We start from the raw sequence: 10,144 nt of genomic DNA on the forward strand, positions 1-10,144 counted from the left end.
ATCTCAACATCCAGGGAGGCAGAGGCAGACGGATCCCTGAGTTCAAGGGCAGCTTGGTCTACAGAGTAAGTTCCAGGACAGCCAGGACTACACAGAGAAAGCTGGCAACAGTAACAGCTTGTAGACTTCCCTTTGGAACCTGGAGAGGAGCGTCATTAAAATTGGGAAGAAGAGAAAGGGGGGAGAGAGAGAGAGAGAGAGAGGGAGGGAGGGAGGGAGGGAGGGAGGGAGGGAGAGAGAGAGAGAGAGAGAGAGAGAGAGAGAGAGAGAGAGAGAGACCGTGTGTAGGGTACAGAAAGCAGCAGCCAGAATAATCTTGCAAGCAAATCCCCCTGAGGAGTGACCAGATTCCTGGGATAAAGGAAGGGTCTTTCTTGGTAACTTTTTAGAGGACAGCACAGAGTTTCTCACCATGTGGTTTAGTTCAGCATAGCGAACATGACAAAAACCACAGAAGAGCAAGACACCATAACCTGAGAGCTGTCAGATCACACCACCAACTGATTCTGAACTCTGCCGCAGAGAGCTGCTGGGAGGTACGGCCTGACTCAGGCCTAGAGCACAAGCCTGTGTTCTGATATCTCCCAGTACCATGAGAAACAACACTACAAAAGAGAAAAGTATCCAGCTGAGTATGGTAGCACACACCAGTAATCTTAGTGTTTAGGAGGCAGAGGCACAGAGATTTCAAAGCAAGCTGGGGCTATATGGCAAGACCTTGTCTGAAAAAATTAAGGGCACTAGTCATGGTGCCAGGCACCTTTAATCCCAGCACTCAAGTGGCAGAGGCAAGCAAATCTCTATGAGTTCAAGGCTGGCCTGGTCTGCCTATCAAGTTTCAGGCAGCCAGGACTACATAGTGATGTTCTGTCTCAAAACATAGCCAAGACAAAAGCAACCGAGGGTTTGCTATGCTCAGTGGTAAAGACTTGCCTCGAATCCACCAGCAAGGGGTTGGGGATGTCACCTATAATGAGCATGCTGGCCCAGCATGTACAGTCCCCGAATGACATTATTTAAATATACAATCAGCAAATTGACCACTAATAACATCTTGTCCTGAGTCAAAGCGTGTTTACTTAAAATCCTATACTGAGTCACCTTCTGAAAGCTGCAACCCCTCAACAATCCTTTCTAATACCCAATTTCTGCAAACAGCCATAATCGCCATGGCTCAGTGGGTGTGGAGTGTACATTTGGTGGCTTTCACGGTTGTTAGGTTTCTCCTCCCCCTCCTCTTCCTCCTCCTCCTCCTCCCCCCTCCTCCCCTCTCCTCCTCTTCCTCCTTTTCCTCCAATTCTGATTAAATAGAGGAAGAACTGATACCCATATTCCTCTCCCTCTTCCTTTTCTGAACCTGGTTAACTAAAGAGCTGATACATACCCATGCTGCTTGCCTCAGGATCACACAGACTCAAAACCAGTGGTCTGTCCCCAGATCTTTGAGGTTGTGAGTCATGGAAAAAGTCGTGGTGGATGAGATGAGAACCTGGCAGGACTGTTTACGTGGTGCCTCCTCAAGGCAGAAGCCAGATTTGAGATTGTGCTCCTTGGGCTTTGGACTTGTAGTAGTACATACTACCACCAGAGGGCAGCAAAGTTCCACCTAGACCCACGGGCCCTGGAAATCCATCCATTAGTGCTGCTTTATCTTCCTGCCTGGAAATCCAGACCGACCTGGGCCCCAAGGAACAAGCTGTAAGCCCACGAGTCCAAAGAGTATTGGTGCACACCTGTAATCACAGCACTTGGGGAGTAGAGGCAGAGGGATTAAGAATACAAAGCCAACCTCAGGGACAAAGTGAGCTTCAGGCCATCCTAGACTACAAGAGACCCTGTCTCAAAAATAGAATAGGAGGAGACAGACGTCCTGTGCAGGCCTGGAAGGCCTCATGGTGGAGGTGACTAGCGATGAATATTTCACCTGGCTTCGAGGCTTGTATGTCACCCAACACTCCCTTCCAGTGGTTTCCACTCAGAGGCCTGCCCAGCTGTCCAGCTGTCCAGCTGTCCAGCTGTCCAGCTGTCCAGCTGTCCGGCTGTCCATCAAGAATTATCAATGGCTCTAATTACCCAGCAGGGGAAATGCCACCTAGAGACGACCTGGGATCTGCTCTGGATCCCAAGAACCAAGAGATGGAACCATCAGTTGAAAAAAATATTTAAGACAGGGGCTGGGGAGATGGCTCAGTGGTTAAGAGCACTGACTGCTCTTCCGGAGGACCCAGGTTTGAGTCTAAGCATCTGTATGTGTTGACTCACAATCATCTATCTGGAACTCCAGTTCCAGGGGAGGGATGGAGATATATATATACATACACACATATATATTTCTTGTTATTATGTGTCTCTGTCTATGTGTGGAAATGCACACATTAGTGTGCCAGCAGAGGCCACAGGTGTTGGATTCCCTGATGCTGGATGCACAGGCAGCTGTGCGCCTCCTCGAATGGCTGCTTGGAAGTGAACTTGGGTCCTCTCCAAGAGCAGCCCACACGCTCACCTGCTAAGCCGTCTCTAGGTTCTCGTTCACCATACTCTAACGTCACTAGGTGATCCTACTCCTTGGCTACACTTTGTGTCCTGGGTTCTCCTCCCTTGCAGCAGCCTTCATCATCTCTCCTTTCTCAAGTGTCTCAGGGGCAAACACAAACCATTTGTGTGTCTTTGATCTCCTCCACTCTTGTCATTCAGCCTCATGCAGGTCTCTCCCCAGGGACAGATCAAAACTGCAGAAAGCAGAAGTTCACATGTGATGGGGGTATGATGAGATGGGGCCAGGTGGGACATCTTCTCTGTTCTATTGTTGGAGCTGTGAAGAGGCGTGTGAGTGTGTGTGTGTTTATTTTTTTTGTTTTTGTTAATACCAGAGGTCAAGCCCAGAGTCTCACAGATGTTATTCATGAACCACACTCCCATCTCTGTAATGTTGGATTCTAGACAGATGCTCTACTACTGAGCCATGCCTTGTGCTACATCACTGAACCACACACCCAGACTCTACTAGATCACTTGCTTAGAATCCCCAGTGAGGGGCTGGGGGCGTGGCTCAGTGGTAGAGCCCCTGCCTAGAATCCCCCAGGGAGGGGCTGGGGTGTGGCTCAGTGGTAGAGCCCCTGCCTAGAATCCCCCAGTGAGGGGCTGGGAACATGGATCAGAGGCAGAGTACTTGTATACCACATGCAAGGCTCCAGGTTCCATTCCTAGCACTTCAAAGAAAACAGGAGGAAAATGGACAGAACAGACTGTAGTACATTATAAGGATTCAAATCAGTTTATGCTTGGACCACAGTGGACCAGCCACCCCGGGTGCCCTCTAATCTAGGTGCACTCTGACAGGCATGTTCTGACCAGATGTGTCATCAGAACACTGCCCAAAAGTTCATTGCAATATCCTTTAGTGTTTCTTAGCCCTGATGCTCTCTCAGATAGGAATACCTTGGACAGCATCGAGGAGTGCTGGCTGGAAGGTTTGCAGTGTATCCCTAGGGGGTTTGTCTGATCGGTTTCTTTTCATTACCCTGAGTTATGTTTGATGTTTTCATGTATTGCTGTCATTATTCCATTTTAATCTGGATTGTTGCAGTTTCAGGCACACTTCTGTGCCAGAGAGAGAGAGAGAAAGAGAGAGAGAGAGAGAGAGAGAGAGAGAGAGAGAGAGAGAGAGAGAGAAAGGAAGGGAAGAAGGAAGGGAGGGAGGGAGAGAAGGGGGGGGGAATAGCTTTACAAAGCAAAGAAGAAGCCAGCAAGGTGGCTAAAAGTACTTGCTGCCAATCCCCAGTCTGTGGGAGGAGAGGCCTGACTTCTAGTCGTTGTCTTCTGTGTACTGTCACACACACACACACACACACACACACACACACACACACACACACACACGTACATATGGAGAAAGAGAGTAAATGTAATTTTAAAAGTTAAAAGAAAAAAAAGAGATGGAAAACAGTTCCACCATGGAAAACATGGTGACATGTTATTTAATCCCAGTACTGGGGAGGTTATAACAGGAAGATCAGGAGTTCAAAGCCAGCCTTAGCTATATAAGGCTTTTTCTCAAAATCAAGCAATGTGGACATGATGACATAACATATGCCTCTAATCTCGGCAATGAAGAGACAGAGGCAGGCAGATCTCTGTGATGTGAGTTCAAGGCCAGCCTGGTCTACAGAGCAACTCAGGGGGACAACTAAGGGGACACAAGGAGACCTCCTCTTTAAAAGGCAAAAACAAAACAAAAACAAAGAAAAAAGAAGACCCACTCCACCCCCAAACAAACAAATACCCAGCCTAGTAAATAGTAAATAGCCTAGGTTGTTAGCATCATGGTTTAGTATGCATAGGGTCCTAGGTTCAATCCCTCAGGCGTGGTGGCACTCAGCTGAGATCCAAGCATTTAAGATGTGTAGGCAGAGGCTCTGTAGTTTGAGGTCCCCATGCTACTACACAAGGCAGCCTGTACGGTGCCCTCTGTCAGTGGTTCTCAACCTGCCTAATGCCGAGACCATTTCACACAGTTCCTCATATTGTGACCCCAACCATAAAATTATTTCATTGCTACTTCATAACTGTAACTTTGCTCCTGTTACGACTTGTAAATGTTCGTGTTTTCCTATGGTCTTAGGTGACCCCTGTGAAAAGATCATTCAATCCCCAAAGGGGTCATGACCCACAGATTGACAATTACTATATCAAAACGAAAGAGAGGGGGGTAGGTGGGAGGAGGAAAGTTCAATGCTTTCATAGTTGGGGAGTTGGGAGGTGTAGAGACACAGTCTGGTGATGGCCTTCGTATTGACAGTGCCCCAAGGTAGACACAATGTCACAACAGGTGGGGAATTTGTGTCCTCTGTCATTTTGTATAATGTAGCTCAGTCTGGTCTGGAACCCATGACCCTGCTGCCTCAGCCTCCTAAGTACTAGGCTTACACGGGTGCACCACCACACCCAACCCCTCCGATCTACTTGAGACTCAGAGTCAACCAAGAATGTCCGGCAAAACCCGCAGGTCTGGCCGATGGTAACATAAGCAGCTCTTTTTAGATTCAGGCTGTTATTTACATAAAGGCAGAAGTAAGATCTGCGGCAGGACCAGTCAAGAGGAAGACAGAGAACCTGCGGGGTGAGGGCGGGGGGAATGAGGTGTAACCCAGTGCTGGGGAGGTAGAAGTAGAAGGATTTGAAGTTCGAGGTCATCCTTACATACATAGTGAGTTCAAGGTCAGCTTAGGCTACTTGAGGCCCTGCCTCAAAATGAGAGAGAGACGCACACAGAGACAGAGGCGCGACAGAGAGAACGCACTAGTGAGGAGGCTGGGTTGGGACCCTGGCTCTCCCTAACTTTCCTGGAAGAGAGGAGAATCCTCTGCCCTCCAGAAAAGCCAGAGCATTCTGTCTAGCCTCAGGCCTCTCGTGGGTAACCTCCACCTGCAAGGGCAACGCAGAGCCTTGTGTGGCGGGCAGGCTGTGTGTGGGGAGCCATTACCCTTACAAGGGTTAGGATTTTGCACTTCTTTCACGGATCCCCACTGGCTGCAGCAGGGGCAGGAGGGAAACGAAGGAGGAAGTGTAAGATAGAACCTGGCTTAGTCCCTGCCCCCAACCCCCACGTAGCAGAGCTGCCTCCCTCACTGGCCAGGGCTTTCTCTACCCTTCAGAGAGACCATACTAGGTCTCTCTGAGGAACTTCTGGTGATGGGACCCAGCGGGAATCCTCAGGATGACTGCTTCTGATGCAGCCCTTCATATCCTGAGTTCACAGGTGACATTAGTGTTTTTAGACAGAAGAGAAATAGCAGTCCTCTCCCTTGGCTGTAAGTGTGTCTAGCTCATGAGAAAACAGTGCAGAAACTCTGGTTGCTACATGGAAGTGGCTCAGCCTGACCACAGCCCTCCTTCCTCTTCCCCAGTGTTCATCTGCTGTGTGGTGTTGGAGATGGAGCCCAGTGCCTTGTATGTGGTAGACAGGGGGCTCTACCACTGAGCCACGCCCCCAGCCCCTCACTGGGGGAGTCTAGGCAGGGGCTCTACCACTGAGCCACGCCCCCAGCCCCTCACTGGGGGATTCTAGGCAGGGGTTCTACCACTGAGCCACGCCCCCAGCCCCTCACTGGGGATTCTAGGCAGGGGCTCTACCACTGAGCCACGCCCCCAGCCCCTCACTGGGGGATTCTAGGCAGGGGCTCTACCACTGAACTATATCTCTACTCTCCTTTTTACTTTTTGAGGCAGGTGCTGTACTGTTGAGCTGCATGCCTAGCCTTTGCTTTCTTTCACTCTTTCGTGTACTTGAAGCTGAGTGCACACTAGGATGCCAGCGCAGCCTGGATCCACCCTTAGTGAGGCCTGTGCTTGTTGACTTAGCTCTGGGACTTCTCATTGTCGAGCATTTCCCTCTATTTCCCATCCCTGCCTGCTTTGAGATGAGATCTTGGGATACATCTCAGGCTAGCCTGGAACTTGAGAACGTTCGGCGTTAGCCTGTGAGTGCTGAATAAGTGTGTACATTTTCAACCATCGCCTTTATTGCGTCATCTACGATGAAAAGTAGCTATTGTCTTCCTTATAGCTGCTTCTTTATGGAAGCTTCCTTCGGCTAGCTTTTTGCTTTTAGCTTATTTGAGAGAGGTTTTCCTCGAGTCCAGGCTGGCCTCAAGCTTCCTATGTAACTGAGGATGACCTTGAACCCCCTAAGTGCTGGGATTTCCTGCCTCAGCCTTCCCATAGCAGCTGTGGTGTGTGATGAGTGATTCCTAGATCCTTAGTCATGGAAACTGCAATAGGGACCCTAGGGATGCCTCGGGGCTATGATCTCCTGCAGCTTAGTCAGAAGAACCTGATTCAGATTCTCCGGTCCACGTCAGACCACTCACAAATTCCTGTAACTCTAGCTCCAAGGGATCTGTCACGTCATTCTCTTCTGACCTCTGTTGTTATCTGCAGACACTTTTGGACACATACTTACACAGACACATGCACACTGGTCCATTTATATATGCACACACAAATAAAATGAAATCATAAAGAAGAAATTGTAGCCCGGAAGTGGTGGCGCATGCTTTTAATCCCAGCACTCACAAGGCAGAGGTAGGTGGATCTCTATGAGTTCAAGGCCAGCCTGGTGAATAGAGTGAGTTCCAGGACAGCCAGGGCTACACAGAGAAACCCTGGTTTTGAAACACACACACACACACACACACACACACACACACACACACACACACACACACAGCGACTTTATTATAACTGTTACTATTTTCTATTTTATTATTAATTGCTGTTGATCTCTCATTGTGCCTAATTAAAATTTTATTACATTTAATTTACTCTGTGTGTGTCTGTGCAGGAGAGGGGTGCCCTTGTGCCACAGAAAATCTGTGGAGGACAGAGGACAAGAGGAGTCAGTTCTCCCCTTCCACTCTGTTGGTCCCAGGGATAGAACTCAGGTCGTCAGATTTGGCAGCAAGCACCTATACCCATTGAGCCATGTTGTCAGCCCTCGTTGCTCATGGTTTATAAGTTAAAATTTACACTATGTGTAAATGTGTAGGAAATATATGCTATCTCAAAGTTCAGGGTTTCACACATCTACCAGGGGTCTAGGCACATGTCCTCAGAGACAAAAGAGGACAGAACAGCCAGCAACATGAATGATATTTGTGATGTTGGTAACCATCCCCACTGGCCATTTCAAAACCCTTTCATCGCCCCAGATGGGAGCCCAGTAACCATTGAGCAATAACTGTCTCCCTCAGAGCTCCATAACCTCTCACCGATTTCCCTTTTCTTTCATTTGTTTGTCTTTTACGTATAAAGATCACTTTGTTGTAAAGAACTTGCAAATAAACAAAAAAATTGTCACACAGCTCGATTACCATAGCTGCTCAAACAGGCTCTGGCCCAGACCCAGAGTCTACATGTCCCAGTGACCTTCTGTGCAGTTAGAACAGCCATTCTGCAGCCATGCTTGGGCTTGGTAGTGGTCACCTTACAGCCCAGCGTGCAGGCAGAGGCAGGCAGATCTCGAGTTCCAGGACAGCCAGAACTACACAGCGAGACTGTCTCAAACAAAACAAAAAAGCCATCCTGAAGCCTCGGAGCGTCACGGTGCACACTGTCACCATCGGTTACAGTTAATGCATTTATCCAGGGCACACACAAAACCAGAGAATCCACGAGAAAGTCAGAACCAGAAAAGCAATTGGTTTTCTGTAGTTTTTCACAACTAGTATGACCTTCCCCTGTGTCCTACCCATGCTTACCACCTGATAGTCCACTCTCGTTCTCCTCATTATGAGCTGCTCTACTCTGGTGTGCCACATGTAGCAGAGGCATCACATGCACAGGCTAGGATTCATGGATGAGGGAGAACGTGTGGGTTTTTTTTTTTGTCTTTCTTTCTGTCATTATGTGTCCTCCCTTGATATTATATGTTCTAAGTCCATCCATTGGCTGTAACTTTTGATTCTATTTTTCTTTTCCATTGATTGACAGTGAGGCTGGTTCCAGCCCTTTGCTGTAGTGGACCGAGCAGCTATGGGCATGCGGGTGCAGAATCTCTGTGGTAGGGTATGGGCTTCTCTGGGGATGTGCCCTAGAGTGAAATAGTGAGGTCATAAGGTCGTCCTATTTTTAATTTTTTTGAGAGACCTCCAAACTGATTTCCCACTGGCCAGGATAGTTTGCACCCCACCAGCAGTATATAAGGCTTCTTTTTCTCTCCACACACTCTCTAATGGTTGTTGTCAGATTTTTGCTGAGAGCCATTCTGCCTGGGGCGAGGCAGTTTCTTGTAGCAGTTTGAATTTGCATTTTGAGTAGCTATTGGTCCTTGGTGTTTCCTTTCTTGCAGGAGTCACTTCTCTTTGTTTGAGGTAGGGTCTCCTGTACCTGAGGTTGGTCTCCAACTGCTATGTGGCTAAGGTATTTTGCCTGCATGTGTGTCTGTGTCATGTGGATACAATGCCTGAGAAGACCAGAAGAGGGCATCAGATCCCCTTGAACTGGAATTAGAGCCGGTTGTGAGCCACCACAGGGGTGCTGGAAATCAAACCTGGGTTCTCTGGAAAGGCAACCAGTGCTCTTAAGCACTTGGCCATCTCTCCAGCAATTCCCCTTTTATTTCGACAGCATCTAGATAAGTAGCCCAGGCTGGCCTCCAACCTCCCGAGGCTCCAATTACATGCATGCTTGACTTATATCCATTCATTCTCTCTCTCTCTCTCTCTCTCTCTCTGTCTCTCTCTCTCTCTCTCTCTCTCTCTCCACCCCCTCTCCTTCACAAGCTCTCTCCTTTCTGAGATATATCTAAGGTAGCCCAGGCTGGTCTCAAACTCACTATATAGCTGAGGGTAGGCAACTCTAAACTTCTGATCTTCTTTCCCCTAGTTCTGAGTGCTGAGATTATGGGTATTTGTGACCACATCCATTTTACGTAGTGCTGTGGGTGGAGCCCAAAGCTTTGTGCATGGCAGGCAAAACCCTCTACCACCTGAACTACATCCCCAGACATTGCCTCCCATTTGTAATTGGCACAGACTCTCTGATTGCACTCTCTTCCAAACCAAACTCTCTGGCCTGGGGTTTGGGGCCCTCTCCACCTGCTGCCCCTTGAACTCTCAGCACCCTGCCCCCCAGCCTCAGAACCATTATGCAGAACACATATGGTCCCAGGGCTCAGCCCAGCCCTTTGTGGTTGACCACCACTCTGCAATGGCTTGAATTGGCTGTCTGCCCAGTTGTCCCACGAGCCTTGCCTGGCACACAGCCAGGGGTCTGAAATGCCCATTGAGGGACAAATGAAGACACCTAAGAGATGCCCCTGCCAGCTGTGCCACTGCTGTGGTCCCTGTGAGTGGCAGGTGTGAGGGTCTGTTTCACCTCTGCATTAGAGAGAGTCCCTTACTGCTTGTACTCTTTCTGTTGTGACCTTTGGGAAAGTGGAGGGCCACCCTGTTATCTCCCACACGGTTCCTCTTGGATCCAGTTTAGTCTGAGGACAGACACCACAGGGGGCTGCAGAGATGGAGAGAGAAAGAGCTTCCAGCTCCTGGGGTTAGTTCCTGGTACCCAAGCAGGCCTCCCACAACCAACTCCAGCTCCCGGGGATTTGATGCTATCTTCTGGTCCTGGATATGAACATAGCCCC

The sequence above is a fragment of the Arvicanthis niloticus genome, chromosome 24, assembly GCF_011762505.2.
Source record: "Arvicanthis niloticus isolate mArvNil1 chromosome 24, mArvNil1.pat.X, whole genome shotgun sequence".
In the NCBI taxonomy this organism is placed as follows: domain Eukaryota; kingdom Metazoa; phylum Chordata; class Mammalia; order Rodentia; family Muridae; genus Arvicanthis; species Arvicanthis niloticus.